Below are 15,702 nucleotides of genomic sequence, written 5' to 3' on the forward strand. Positions count from 1 at the left end.
AGATGATGAAGCATGACACCTAGCTTGCTGGGTGTGTGAGGGTTCTAGTCCCGAAAGGGAGCAACTTTCTTCCACATGAAACTCAGTTGATTGCTCTGGTGAGAGGCCCCCTCCTCCTTCCCTTTAAACTGTGTTTTTGACTTTTCTGCCTCCCTGGCGCCTGTGGTCTTTCTTCCCTGATCCCTGGTCTCCGGTTCAAACTCCTCTGCCCCAGCTCCGCATGGACGATGAGGCTGTGACTTTGGTGCGGACTGCCATTCTCCCCCTGGACTTGCTGGCTATGGCAGCCCTCTTCCTGGACTTTCGGACTTGGACCTTTGTGCTCCCCACCAATTTCTTTTTATGACTCACTTCTTCTTCTACCTTTCTCCTCTGCCATTTTAATGATCTCTGACCTCCCCCTCTGTCCTAGTGACCTTTCTATTGTCTCTCCTGTTGCCTCTGACACACTCCTCACTGTCTTACTCGTTACTATCTGCTTCCCTCTCTCGTTTGTCTCACTTTCCTGCCATTCTCTGTCCCTCCCTTGGTGCTGTGACTGCATCCCCGCTCTGACCCCACTTAATGGAACTCTGCTTTTCTGTATATAGAGATAACTCTAATCACTAGTATATGCAGTAGACCTTTGTACTCTCTACCATTCCTATGTGACTCTTAGAGTATATCCATCTGTAGCCCCTCCCTATGTATATAGAGATAACTCTAATCACCAGTGTCTTCTTTGTGTGACTTTACAGCTTGTACATTTGCAATTTTTTCTGTTTGTATCTTTTATGTAACGCATGTAATGCTTAGTCCTTATGTTTTGTAACTGGTTCTTATGTAAATTGCTCTGACACCTTCGGGTAAAGTTTGCGCTATATAAAATCGCATTAAATAAGTTAAAAAATAAGGATTCCCCTCCCTTTCTCCCTTTGTTGGGGCCTTTACCCATTGCTCAGTTCTTCCACCTTAAATCACCTTGGGGAACAGCATACCTTTCATTGTTTACATAGTCTCAGGGCATGTACACTGCACCCCGTTAAATATAGCCCTTCCTGTCCCTCTCCTTGTTTACCCATTCCAAAAAGCCATTTTTGTATGTAATTTATCTTAAATAGACAAATAGACCTGGTTATGAGCAAAAATTCAAAAAAGTTGGGTTTGGGCTCATGAAAGGATTTACTAACACAGAGTTGTCCGTGTGCAGATATTTCCGCTTATGGATGGGAAGTTGTGATAATGGACTGTGAGTTTGCAAATACCCACAAACCTACATATTTTGGGTATTCACAAACTATTTTACAATCCCTTCTGCCTTTAGAAGAGGTCAGAGATATACCACTGTCAAGGGTGGGAGATAATCCCATTCTAGGGTGGGCGAACGAAGGGAAGGAACGCCTGTAAAATGAGGAGGAGGAGGAGGAGTTTCTCCACAGGAAGAAAAGTTTTCCCTGTTAAGGAAAACCAAAATATTTAGCAAGTGTATTTATCCTTTCCCAGCAGACCATTTTCCCATGCAAAAGCATATGTATACTGGGAAAACGTGTTTTTTATTTCTGAGGTGTGTGCTGTACCTCTTCTGTTTGAGTGTAAGGATGTTTGTACTTATGCCTGCTGCCCATCTTGTGTATCTGTTTTGTGTGTTAAGGAAGTTTGTAGTAATGTAGCTTTTTTGTGTTTTAGTGTGTCTGTTCTGTGTGTGAGAGAAGCTTGCACACCTACTGATTATGTTGTGTCTATTCTCTCCATGTGATTATTGCTGCCTACATTTGAATCTGACGTGCATGAAGGCTTATTGAACTTCTGCTTTAGCTGAGCAGTATGGACTTTGTGTCAGAGGGAACACTGGACTGTCGCTGAATATGGTAAACCTGTGATATGAGCGAGCAGTGCACAAGCTCTAAGAGTGGTGAAAGCAATTTAGCAAATGTAAATCACAATCACAGGAAGTGACGTCACAATAAGCAATGCCATGCCCTTATAATATTCCTCACGTATAATGTGGAGCGGACCTATTTGATAAAAACAAGTTAACATAATCATTCACAAATTTGAAAAGAACAAGTTTTGGTCTATTTTACTTTTATATAAATACAATCTGTGTTTTTCACATTTAGTGTGTGATTGAGCACAGAAATAGCTGAAAGGGACACTATTTTAAGTAAATGTGTGGAACTCGGGATTACATTTTCAACTGGATTTGTAGACTCTACAGAATATGCATGGTGTACTGTTATTAAACAGTAAAACGTATGGTTCTAAAGCACGCTTGCATTCTGAAAGTTTCCTTTGTTCAGCTTCAAAGCACAAACGCACCGAGGACAGTCCTTACGCCTCTGTTGGGTGGATTCACTGAGGGTGGGTGGGTGTTGAGGAGGGAATGGGGGGAGGAGGGTGGAAAGGGGTTTGGTGCTGGGGGCAAGGAAATACAGTAAAAGAATGGTCCATGTCAACGAAGACTCAAAATTTGTTTTTTGTTTTGATGCTTTTGTTTTTTTAGTGTACATCTTTGGTTTCCTGTCTTGTGCTGAATTCTTAATTAGACGGGAAAATGGGTAAGATTAAAATCTGTTCGTGGAACGTCTGTGGGCTTAATGATAAAAAAAGGGGCATACTAGCTCAAATGGTGAAATCTATGAGAATGAATGTATTATGTATTCAAGAAACTCATTTGCCCTGGAAGAATAGAGGATGGCTTAGTGATCTGGGCCTAGAATTTGTGGGATGCTCTCGTCAGGGCTCCACGATAAGAGGAGTGGCTATTTTGAAACGGGTTGGGCTGGGACAGACTAGAAGAGTTAAAGAGGATCCCCTGGGTCGATGGGTAATTGCTGAACTTAAATTTGATGCTATAATTTTGACCATATGGTCGGTGTATAGGTCTAATGTTGATGATTCCTCTGTTTTAAATCACTTAAGTATTGAGTTAGCCCTATGGCCCCCTCTGTTGGTTTTGTGTGGAGATTTAAATTTGCATCTGGATGGGATAGTCAATATATCTAGTAGTAGTCCTTATGTAGGTAGGAAGAAGAATGTGTTTAAAGCTGTTAATGGTATTATTCAGGAATTTGGACTAGTGGATGTAGGACATCTCACCGGGGGTGCATCTGGGAGCTCTTTTTTCTCAGCCCCACATCAGAAGCATTTTAGGCTTGACTATTTTTATGTCTTGGCTGGGCTTATTAATACCTCGGCAAAATTAGGGTATAATATTCTCCCTAAAGTGATATCGGATCACAACCCTATTGTCCTCAATATAGATATACATTTCTCACAAGTTTTTAAACCATGGCCATTTGAGCGAAAACTCTTATATGACTCCCTTTATATCGAGCATATGAATAAATGGATTCCAGAGTTTTTTTAGAATAATAGAGGGTCAGCCCCTATCGGGATTGTATGGGACGCGTTCAAGTCCGGGCTTCGTGGCGAAACCTTAAGTTACTCACTGAAAAAACAGAAGGAAATTAGGAAGACGGAAGAAGCAGAGATGAATAAGCTCAGAGATCTTGAGTTAAAACTAATGCAGGCCTATAGTAGGGGTATGGATATTGAGAGTATCTCAAGAGATCTATTGGTTCAGAAGGCTAGGATTCATCATGCCTTCCCCACGAAACTCGCTCAGCAATTAGCAGCTTACAGATCGGAAGTGTATGAAGTAGGGGAAAATTCGGGAAAGCACCTTGCTAAAAGATTAAGACAGAAAGCAGTTTCAGCTAATATAGATAAAATAATGGATGACTCAGGGAAACTGTATGACAAGACTGCAGAAATATTGGGGGTGTTTCGTGACTTTGATGGTAAACTATACACGGATGAAGTTGTGGGGGATAGTGAAGGAAGGGTAACTGAATTTATTGATCCTGTTCTTAACTCTATCTTATCATCGAACGAGGCTGAATAACTGGAGTTACCCATCACTTGGGAGGAAATAGAGCTATCCCTTCTGTCGTTAACTTCGGGCAAAGCTGTAGGACCCGATGCTATTCCTTTAGAATTTTTCAGGGTGTTCCGCTCTGCCTTAAAATTTGAGTTAGCTAATTTATTCACATCAGCTCAACAGGGGATGGCCCCTCCTTCTTGGCAAGAATCTACAATTATACTTTTTCTGAAAAAGGCCAAACCATCCTTATCTCCTTCTTCTTTTTGTCCAATTTCATTGATTAATGCAGACAGCAAAGCTTATTCTAAGATCTTGGCTTCGCGACTCTCTAGCATTATTACCCCACTAGTATCTAAATACCTGCACGGATTTATTCCTGCACGTGACACGGGCAACCATATTCGTCGCCTCATTACTTTTCTGGACTGGGCCCAGGCAACCCGATCAAACATCGGCTTAACCCTGTTGGATGCTGAAAAAGCATTCAACAGTGTGGCCTGGGCCTACCTATGGGATATCCTATCCAGAAAGGGATTTGGTGCAGGTTTTTTTTTTTCAAAACTCTTTTTATTTTATTTGAGAAATCGCACAGAAGACACAGCACTCCGTGCCCCGGAGGAGCTGTAGCAATTACAGTACATCAGAATCAGCGATTCAACTGACTTAAAGAAAATTGTCTCTACAACCCCCAACCCCTCTCCCCAACTCCCCTATCCTTTCCCTCCCCCTCTCTCCCCGTGCACAACGTCTCTTTGATATTGTGGATGTTAACTAAGCATGAGCGCAAAATCCGCTCCGATCGCGGATTTTGCGGATTTTCGGTAAATCCGCGATCCGCGAACTCTCGCGAATTTACCGAGAATCCGCAATCCGCGATCGGAGCGGATTTTGCGGTCAAAAGTTCAGGCCTGCATAATTTACGATGGCGCCGGCAAGCTGCCAGCGCCATCCTCAAATGGTTACTTAATTAGCTTCGACAGGAAGCTCTAACAGATAAGATAAAGCAGGGGCTCGAGCGCCTGCTTTATTTTATCAGTTGGAGCTTCCTGTTGAAGCTAATTAAGTAACTTTTGCAGGATGGCGCTGGCAGCTTGCCGGCGCCATCGTAAATTATTTACATGGTGTCTGAAGGGCAGGGTTCATTCTGGCACGACGGTCCTGGCACAAAAAATAAACCTCAACAGGAAACACTTGCAGATATCAATAACGCATGTGCCCTAGTTGCAGCTTAAATTCAGTGACTCATTCATCAGCCAAAAAATAATCGTGAGTGTTGTGGAGGCTGGGCAGGTGTGCCTTGTTCCCAAATATACCATCGAAAATCCGCTGTGATGCTGGTCTCTGACCTTTTATACACACAAGAGGCATGTGCGCTCGCATGGAGGCCCCGTCCGTTTGGCCCCGCCCACACACTCGAGGTGTGCACCGTCTTCCCGCCATTTACCCACTATGATGGACATTTCACTCAAGGGACCCCTGCGCACTTCGGCGCGATTGCATAGTAACACACACTTGGTCGCTGGAACTAGTTGAAGCGCAAATGCAGTGACTCATTCATCAGCCCAAAAAAAATCGTGAGCGTTGGGAGGCTGGGCAGATGTGCCTTCTTCCCAAATATACCATCGAAAATCCGCTGTGATGCTGGCCAGAGGCATTTGCATCTTTGACTTTCACGAGCGCAATCCCCGTGCTGTTCCTGTGACCAGGGGCTTCTGTCTCTTAATCTGCTGCTCTGATCGGTCTCTGACCTTTTGTATACACAAGAGGCATGTGCGTACGAATGGAATCCCCGTCCGTTTGGCCCCGCCCACACACTCGAGGAAGCCCCGCCCCCAAATCCGCCGATCCGCAAAATCCGCGGATTTTGCGGATCCACGATCCGTGAATCCGCAAATTCGTGAATCGTGGATCCGCAAAATCCGCCCATGCTTAATGTTAACCATATGAGTATTTGTGTCCATATCACTATCACTTCATGCCCATCACACCTGCTCCTCCGCACCTCCCGTTGATGTTGGGGGCTCCAGCCATAGGCCCCTGTAATCTGCCCACCTTTTCCATATCTTGTAATGTTTTTTGGGGCAGCCTCTGGCCTCGAACACCGGCCGTTCCAGTCCCATGCAAAAGTCCATTCCTTTCTTCCATCCAGTTACCTTGGGGGCCCTGGGGTCTTTCCAGGCTTGTGCCACATCTCTTTTTGCTAGTGTAAGGCCTAGTAGGAGCAGGTGTCTTTTGTAGATATTGCCACCCACCCCTTCCAATACGTGAAGTAAGCCCAATTTTGGGGTACGGGGAAAGTCCCATCCCAGCACTTCCGACAGACATTCCCATACACCAGACCAAAATCTCACCAGACCACTACAGTCCCATACCGTGTGTAGGAGATCGCCCATTTCGTGACCACAACGAAAGCACGCTGGGGATGCAATCAGGCCTGCCTTCCACAATCGCTCTCTTGTATAATAGGCACGATGTAAATATTTAAATTGTATTAGGCGTAGACGTACAGCTATAGCTGCTCCCCTGGGGGATTCAAGAGCCTCCCTCCAATCCTCTTCCTCTAGCTCTCCCACATCCCTCACCCAGCGATCTCTGAGTGGCTGCAAATATGAAGAGCAATGTGTGACAAGTGTCTGATAGATGCGAGATATTTTCTTGTCTTCTAGGTCTCCCATAAACACCTTCGCCTCTATCGGGCTAAATTCGTGCACAGTGTCTAAACCCGCAAGTGTGGGTGTAAGGGCGCATCCTAACTGTAGATATCTAAAAAACTGTGTGTGGGGCTTATCAAATTCTTTGCTAAGTTCCTGAAAAGATTTAAGTGTGGTGCCTCTCAGGACGTGGCCTAATGCAGAAATTCCAATCAAGTCCCAGTGTCCGAAGCCTCGTAGTGACATCAATGCCGGTAGCTGCCCATTATGCCAGAGTGGGGTCTCCCTCGTTAATTTCCCCCACCATCCCATACGACGAAGCGATTGACGCCAAATCTGGAAGACTACTTGTGTTGCTGGAGGCAGTCTCTTTCTCAGCCGCGCCGAGTAGAGAACGGTGTGCAAGGTGTCCGGATCTATCAGGTACCTTTTGAGGGCATATGCCGGGTCCCCTCTATCACTGTACCACCATTCATTCAGGACTATGAGATGCGATGCTTGGTAATAGGACAATATATCAGACGTTGCCAATCCCCCACAGTATGTGGACAGAAAACACGTCCGTAGGGCTACTCGCGACGCACCCCCAGCCCATAAAAACTGACCTAGAGCAGAATTGACTTGCCGAAACCAATGCGGTGGGATTGGGTATGGGTGGTTCTGCAATTGGTAGAGCAGGCGGGGGAGGGCAACCATCTTAAATATAGCGGACCTGCCATATAGATTGAGGGGCATACGGGACCAGTCTTTCATTTCTTGTTGCACTTTATCCCATACCGGGATTACATTGCGCTCCCAAGCAATTGCTGGTGAGGTCGTCAAAAACACCCCCAGGTATTTAAGACCCCCGGCCGCCCTTTGTAATGTCGAGGCCCACGGCTCGATCTCAATGTGGTCACCCAGCATCCAAAGTGTAGACTTTCGCGGATTGAGATGCAGTCCTGAGACTTCACCAAAGATTCTCATTATTTCTAGGACCATTGGCCCGGATCGATTCACATCCGTAAGAAAGAACAGGACGTCATCTGCATATAGTGCGATTCTATCCGAGGGTCCTGCCTCCCATTCGAATCCCCTCAGTTGCGCATCTATCCTGACCCATGCTGCTAGCGGTTCCATAGCTAGAGCAAAGAGGTAGGGCGAGAGGGGGCACCCTGTCTGGTGCCTCGCCTTATTGGGATGGTGCAGGTTTTTTAACCGCGCTAGGGACTATGTATGCTGCCCCTAAAGCTTGCATTCGTATTAGTACTCAAGTATCGTCCTTTTTTCCAATCACTCGGGGTACCCGACAAGGGTGCCCCTGTTCCCCTTTACTTTTCGCACTTTATATCAATCCCTTAGTTAACCGTCTTAATGTGGAGGAAAAAATAACGCCGATTTGCTTAGCCAATGTTAACTATCGTGCGCTAGCCTATGCTGACGATATTATCGTTGTTACAACTGATGTTGAGACAGCGGTACCAGCTATTAATGATCTAGACTCACAAATCGGGTACTTTTCAGGGTACAAACTTAACTTGTCCAAAACCCAGATCTTATATTCTGGGAATAATCCCCCGGCTAATGTTTCTTTGGCCTCTGAAGTTTCGTACTAGGGAATAAAGATTTCACTCCCGATATCTAATATCCCTGAACGGAATTTCAACCCAACTCTGGCCACAATTAGTTCTCAGCTAGAACGCCTAGACCATTTTCATTTATCATTACACGGAAGAGTTAATGTCCTGAAAATGCTAATTTTACCCAAAGTATTATACATGTTTCGTACAATTCCCCTAGAATTCCCCCCTAGCTGCTTTAAGAATCTAGAAAGGGCAGTATCTATATTTTTGTGGGGGTATAAACGACTGCGTAAAGCCTTTAAAAAGATGATTCATAGCAAGGAGTGGGGTGGGCGGAATGTCCCATACTTTTTCTTCTATTATATTGCGGCGACCCTACAGGTCATTAGCCCACTGATAATCAGGGACAGAGCTAGAATCCCTTTGTGTAATGCTCCTTCAATTTACGAATTGCTCATGGGAGAGAGAATGAAAGCCTGCTTTCTTAAGGTGATCGAACCAAGTTATGATTAAAAAACGAGATTTAAGACGGTGAAAGCATTTGGGATTAACAAAATTGAATGTGTTTACACCTTTTGCGGCACCTGGTGTATTACCCTCCTCTATTTTTTGTGATTTAGTGGCTGTCAGATGGGGGTCGAAAGGAGTCTGTTCTTTAGGGGACCTGTTTTTTGATGGTCAGTTAGCCTCTTTTCATGAGTTACAGACCAAGTTTTCCTTAACCAAAAATTATTTTTTTAAGTTCCTTCAGATCCGTAGTTTTTCACAAAGCCCACGACATTCGGTAGATATCAAAATGAATAAAATTCCCCTTCTGGATCATCTGGGGAAAACAACCTCAATTGGTACATTATATTTATGTTTGATGCAGGAGTTCTCTGATGATCTAGAAAATTGTCAAGTTAAATGGATAAGAAAGCTGGGAATATCAGAAACTGATATACGCAAGTCAGTTATGCTTGCTAGTAGATTTCTTATAACTGGGATGATGAAATTGCAACATTTTATGAGTATACATGATCTTTATTATACCCCCAGTAAAGTTGCCAAATGGAGCTCGACAACGGGGATTAATTGTAATCGTTGCGGTTTTTATGCGGCTGATGCAATACATATGTTTTTCCAATGCCCTAAGCTTACGGAATTCTTTCAACAAAATGAACTTTTTTCGGCTGTTATTTTAAAGAGTAATATTAATATTACCGCAGAGATGGTACTAATTTGTTTAAGTTCAGGCATCCCAAGATCAGAAGCTATAACCTGCTTTCTTTTTATTTGCATGGCGGTAACCCGAGCGTGCATTACCAGAGACTGGATAAATCCTGATGCCCCGTCTTTCTTCAATCGGCGGGAAAGATTACTGTCAATTTACAATATAGAATTAGCTATTTATAAAACTAAAGGGCTGAAAAAAAGGGACATGGGAGCCAAAATTTGGGCTCCAATTACTGATTGGACTTAGATAACTCTTTTCTTTTTCTTTTTCTCTTTTCTTTTCTTTTTTCACAGGACCTATATACTTGTTTTTATGTTTTGTATTTTATTTAGGGAATGTGTGAATTTGAGTATGTAACTTATTTATTTCTGGAATTTGACTGTTCTTTGATGTTTTTCCTTGCATAAAACAATTAAAGCTTATAAAAAAAAAAAAGGAAAGACAAAGAATTTAGCAAGTGTATTTATCCTTTCTCAGCAGACGATTTTACCATGCAAAAGCATATGTATACTGGGAAAACGTGTTTTTTTATTTCTGAGGTGTGTGCTGTACCTCTTCTGTTTGAGTGTAAGGATGCTTGTACTTATGCCTGCTGCCCATCTTGTGTATCTGTTTAGTGTGTTAAGGAAGTTTGTAGTAATGTAGCTTTTTGTGTTTTAGTGTGTCTGTTCTGTGTGTGAGAGAAGCTTGCACACCTACCCCCACATGCATCATCCCGGCCGTTTGCGAATGCTAAATTGCGAAAAATAGCGAAACGCAATTTAGAATTCGCAAAACGGGATGCATGATTAATTTCTAATAATATTAGCGATTCGGTAAAATTCGCATTTTTTACCGAATCACTAATATTATGCGACTTCTAATTTGGTAATTCGCATTTCCCATTGATTCCTATGGCCCAAAAGGCCCATAGGAATCAATGGAAATTGCGAATTCGCAATTTAGAATTGGCAAAATCTTCATGCATTCCATGGGTGCAGGGGGGGGTCCAAAGGACCCCCCCTGCACCCCTGAAATGTATTTTTAAGTGGATGTTTCACACACACATGTCCTATGGACATGTGTGTCTGTAACATGCAAGTTTTAAAAATGCATTTTTTTGCTTTTTTAACAATTTTCGCAAATTAACACGAGGGTCAACCTCGTGTTAATTTGCACTTCCAATTTTCAAATTCGCTATTTTTAAAAAAATGATGCATTGCATTTAAGGAATCGCACAAATGCGATTCCTTAAATGCATTCGCAATTATTAGAAATGCTAAAAATAGCGAATTATGCACAACAGTTTGATGCATCCCAAAAACGGATTTTGCATTCGCAAACGGCCGATTTTTCCGAATCGCACCGTTTGCGAATGCAAAAAACGTTGATGCATGTGGGGGCTACTGCTTATGTTGTGTCTATTCTCTCCATGTGACTATTGCTGCCTACATTTGAATCTGACATGTGCAAGACGGATTATTGAACTTCTGCATTAGCTGAGCAGTATACACTTTGTGTCAGAGGGAACACTGGACTGTTCCTGAATATGGTAAACCTGTGAAATGAGCGAGCAGTGCACAAGCTCTAAGAAACTTAGGGCCAGATGTAGGTAGGGTTTTACCGGTCGGTAACGGCCGAATTCGGCCGTTACCGACCGGTAAAAGGATTTTGACATGTAGGGGGCAGAATCGGTAAATTTACCGTTCGGTAAATTTACCGATCGGTAATTTTACCGATTCTGTAAATATACCGGTCGGTAAATTTACCGACCGGTATTTTTACAGAAACGGTAAAATTGATATGTAGGTGGGACTCTTATGAGTCCCACAAGGCCTAAGAAATCGGTATTTTACCATCAAATTCAATTTGATGGTGAAATACCGATTCAGGTGTGCATGCACATGTGTGCATGCACACCTGTGCCATATGACAGGCAGACCTGCCCTTAGGGCAGGTATGCCTGCCATATGGCCCCCGACCCTTTTTTGGGGGTGCTAGAGGGTGTCAAAGTGACACCCCCTGCACCCTTGTCAAAATCGGTATTTACCGATTCGGTAAATACCGACCGGTAATGCCCCATTCATTCCTATGGGCTTCAAAGCCCATAGGAATGAATGGAGCATTACCGGTCGGTATTTACCGAATCGGTAAATACCGATTTTTACCGAATCGGTAAAATATACATCTGGATGGAGCTACATGTCCACCCTTCATATTTACCGATTCTTAATTACCGAATCGGTAAAATTCGGTAATTAAGAATCGGTAAATATTTTTTACCTACATCTGGGCCTTAGTGGTGAAAGCAATTTAGCAATTGTAAATCACAATCATAGGAAGTGACGTCACAATAAGCAATGCCATGCCCTTATAATATTCCTCACGTATAATGTAGAGCGGACCTATTTGATAAAAACAAGTTAGCATAATCATGCACAAATGTGAAAAGAACAAGTTTTGGTCTATTTTACTTTTATATAAAAACAATCTGTGTTTTTCACATTTAGTGTGTAATTGAGCACAGAAATAGCTGAAAGGGACACTATTTTAAGTAAATGTGTGGAACTCTGGATTACATTTTAAACTGGATTTGTAGACTCTACAGAATATGCATGGTGTACTGTTATTAAATAGTAAAACGTATGGTTCAAAAGCACGCTTGCATTCTGAAAGTTTCGTTTGTTCAGCTTCAAAGCACAAACGCACTGTTTGCAGTTCTTTAGGTCATAGAAGGGTTAATTGTGTGAAGTTCGTTGTTACTTCTCAGATAAGGCACTCAAAGATTTTACTCCAGCGGGCCAAGTTACACACCCACAGTGTTTGTAAATGCAAGCAGGTGGAGTGCTGGGGCACAAGGTGACACCGAGCAGCATTTCTTCTTTAGGGCAGGGGAGCATCTTCCCCCACCCCCCCCCCCGCTTGCTGCAGTGGCGCTAAAAGTAAAAAATAAAATGCTGATTGGCAGCAGAGGAGGACTGAAACAGGGCTGACTGTATGCTCTAAAGTGCACATGTCACGTTGGCCAGCTGTCTTGTATCAGCCAAAGTGACATGCACACTTTGAAATTCTCCACCCAGCTGTCTGAGACAGCTGGGTAAAGACCAAGCGTCCAGCTAGGATGATACACCCAATCCTGGTGCTGCTCTCAAGTTCGTGAGATTTGCACCAGGATTGGCTAGTGGATTTTCCTGGAGGCTTGAGCCTTCGGAGCTGACAGAAGTGGGACCGCGGAGGACATCAGACGTGCAGCACACAAAGTAAGTGACTTAATTTTTTATTATTTGCCACTCACCTTGCCTGCATGTATGCACCCACCCACCACTTAGATGCCCGCCTCACTGATGCATAAACTCGCCAGCCGTCCCTGGTGACACCTCAAGGTCCCAGGTAAGGGAAATTAAGTTCCCTCTCTAAAAAGAGTGGTGGCACACCGCCCACCCATGTCCACTCAATACTTGATAGGGGGCTCACTCTGAGGCTGTCCATGATGTATATATTCTCTCTGTCTTACTGGAGGTTAATGCTGTAAAAGCCCAACACCATTGACTTTGCCACTGTTTCTTTGACTTTTTTCTAGGTTAGAGATCGTGTTGTCCATCATATTGTAAAGCAATGTCCAAAACTGGAAGGACTGACTATCAGCTCGTGCTCCCAAGTGACTGATGTAAGCCTGGTAGAGATAAGCACTTATCTGCCCACAGTTCGGTGAGTTATATATAATTTGCAAATAAAAACACTGTTTCCATCATGGTAGAAAGTGTGAAAAATAGCAAGTACATGTCCACTTTTTTTTGTATACCCGCAATGCACAAGATGCACATTATTAGTGGGTAGTGTCTGCTGTAATCAATGTGTGTGAAAATTTACATTTACAGGGCACAAAACTAATCAGACTCCACTTTTCACATTTCCAAGGTCATTATTATGAATAGCATTGAGTTGTCCAATAGTAACATTTGTTATTAACTCTGCTATGAAAGCAAAAAAGGGCAATAACAAGCACCAATGGAAAACAATGGCATTACTAATATCCTTATAAGGTTTTTAAGAGCGTCAGTCAAATCCAATGCTCACAAGCAGTAACAATGTCATTTGTACTTATTTTTTCTCATGGGTGCAAATATTCACTATAACACTTAAAAACAAGCATCAGCAATGCCAGTTGGTCTGGCTTTTACGTTCTGTACTCAGAAGGTCATACAACTCACCCTGCCTATGCCTGGCCACAACTCTAACCCTTCACTTCCACAGGCCCACTGCTCACCCTGTATACTTGCATGGTTCCACCACTCATCCTACACTCATATATTTCTCCCCATTCCCTCATTATGCCATGTATTAGACACATAAACCTTTTTATTGGCTTAACCTGAAAACAGAACAAGGCTAATGTGTTATGTCGCACTAAAAATACCTCCTAAAACTTAGCTATAGTCACTAGTTTTATATAGGCTTGCGAGCTTAACTAGAGGCCAGATGTAGGTAATTCCTATTTACCGATTCATAAATACCGAATTTTACCGATTCGGTATTTATGAATCGGTAAATATGAAGGTGGGAGATGTAGGTAATTCTTAAATTTGAATTACCGAATCGGTAACATTCGGTATTTACCAATTCGGTAAATACCGAATCGGTATTGCCCATTGATTCCTATGAGCCTTGAAGCCCATAGGAATCAATGGGCTATACCGATTCGGTATTTACCGAATCGGTAAATACCGAATCCTGCAAGGGTGCAGGGGGTGTCACTTTGACACCCTCTAGCATCCCAAATACAGGCATGTGTGCCATGTGGCACACATACATGCCCTAAGGGCATGTCTGTGTGTCACATGGCACAGGTGTGCATGCACAGATGTGCATGCACACCTGCATTCGGTATTGTACCACCCAATAGGATTGGGTGGTAAAATACCGACTCTTAAGGGCCTATGGCACTCTCAGGAGTGTCACTTACATGTGGAATTACCGAATCGGTAAAATTACTGATTCGGTATTTTACAGAATCAGTAAATTTACCGATTCGGTAAATTTACCGATTCTGTAAAATGCTGGCCCCTACATGCCGAATCCTAAATACTGGTCGGTAACGGCCGAAATCGCCCGTTACCGACCGGTATTTCCTCTCCTACATCTGGCCCCTAGTTTTCAATGGTTTCCCTGCAACCAGAACACTTCTATGCAGAGGCACATGCCATAGCCCTTTGATTTAGAGGGCTTCAATTTGTTTTCTTAGTAATCAGTGCCCTGCTGCTTTCTGCAGTTGGGGTACCACAAAAGCTTGAGGCCCCCCCTGAAGATTGTGGTGAGATGCCCCTGTGCGGCCCATATCATACAGATATTCCTTGGCCTTGGGCTTCATGGGGGCCACCTTGAAATGTTGGGGCCTCCCTGGAGGGGTGACCCCCCGTTCTGCAGGGGCTTGTGTTTTACTCCTGGGCCTTTTCGAGGTGTCCTCCTACCATGTGGTACCCATGCCTGTTGTAGTGAAGATGCAGACAAAGTAATAGAAATAGACTTCCACTTAATTCAATCCAACTGTAAACACGAACTCCCTCGCCCATTCTTCCATCCACTCTAACTGTCATTTTTGGAATCTGGTGATCTCACAACCATTGGTCATCATGACCACCAGAACAATGTACAGAAACTGAACTGATGTGGAAGGTACTCCTTAGACTACACAATATCCATCTGAAGTAAACATGAAGACAGACAGGTATTAATCTGTAGTGATTATTTTAATGAATTGGTCCCCAACAACCAGGACATTCGTCCAAAACAGGTGAGAAGCATGCACTGAAACTGTCTCATTCAAATATATAGCAACCAAACTTTATAGAACAACGCATGAGTAGCACGAGGTGGAATAAAGGAAAGAAAATGCCTCACCCTACTACACTTAGAGCAAAGAACAATGCACCACACACCTCCTCCCTCTAATATATAAATGAAAGATGGAAAATAGAAAGAGAGACAAAAGAAAGAATAGAAACATTTGAAAACGGAATCAAAAACAGTTAGACATGGTACGTTAAGCAAAAGTTATTAAACAAGGGAAAATAATTAATCTACTGGACAAAATAAATGCACCCAGAATGGGTAGTGCTGAAATGGTTAAGGGAAATCTAAAACAGATCTGTAGTCATAGTATAACATATGCAGAAGCTATTAAAACATAACAAAATGATCAAAATTCTTAGACAAACTAATATCTCTTCTACTGCATTCTGAATTTGCAACTACTTCCCCCAAACAAGGCTCACTTACGAATTTATAAATGTCAACACTGGCTTCTTCACCAGACTCATCCAAACTCAGAGTTACAAACTCATCTGCAAAAGAATCAATGGCTTCAGACATTACTTGAGTTCCAGAGGCAAGATTTTGTTTAGAGGAGTACCCACTTGAGGATGAATACGA

At 43.1% G+C, this 15,702-nt stretch overlaps 1 long non-coding RNA gene across 1 annotated transcript in view; it reads left to right on the forward strand.

Moving 5' to 3' along the window:
• The first annotated feature begins 12,852 nt into the window (after nucleotides 1-12,852).
• Nucleotides 12,853-15,702, forward strand: part of LOC144819583 (uncharacterized) — a 182,842-nt gene continuing 179,992 nt past the window's right edge. The window contains exon 1 of the long non-coding RNA XR_013607452.1: nucleotides 12,853-12,981. This is a non-coding gene — a long non-coding RNA (uncharacterized LOC144819583). The remainder of the gene's footprint in view (nucleotides 12,982-15,702) is intronic.

Source organism: Lissotriton helveticus, chromosome 2_1 (assembly GCF_964261635.1).
Source record: "Lissotriton helveticus chromosome 2_1, aLisHel1.1, whole genome shotgun sequence".
Taxonomy (NCBI): domain Eukaryota; kingdom Metazoa; phylum Chordata; class Amphibia; order Caudata; family Salamandridae; genus Lissotriton; species Lissotriton helveticus.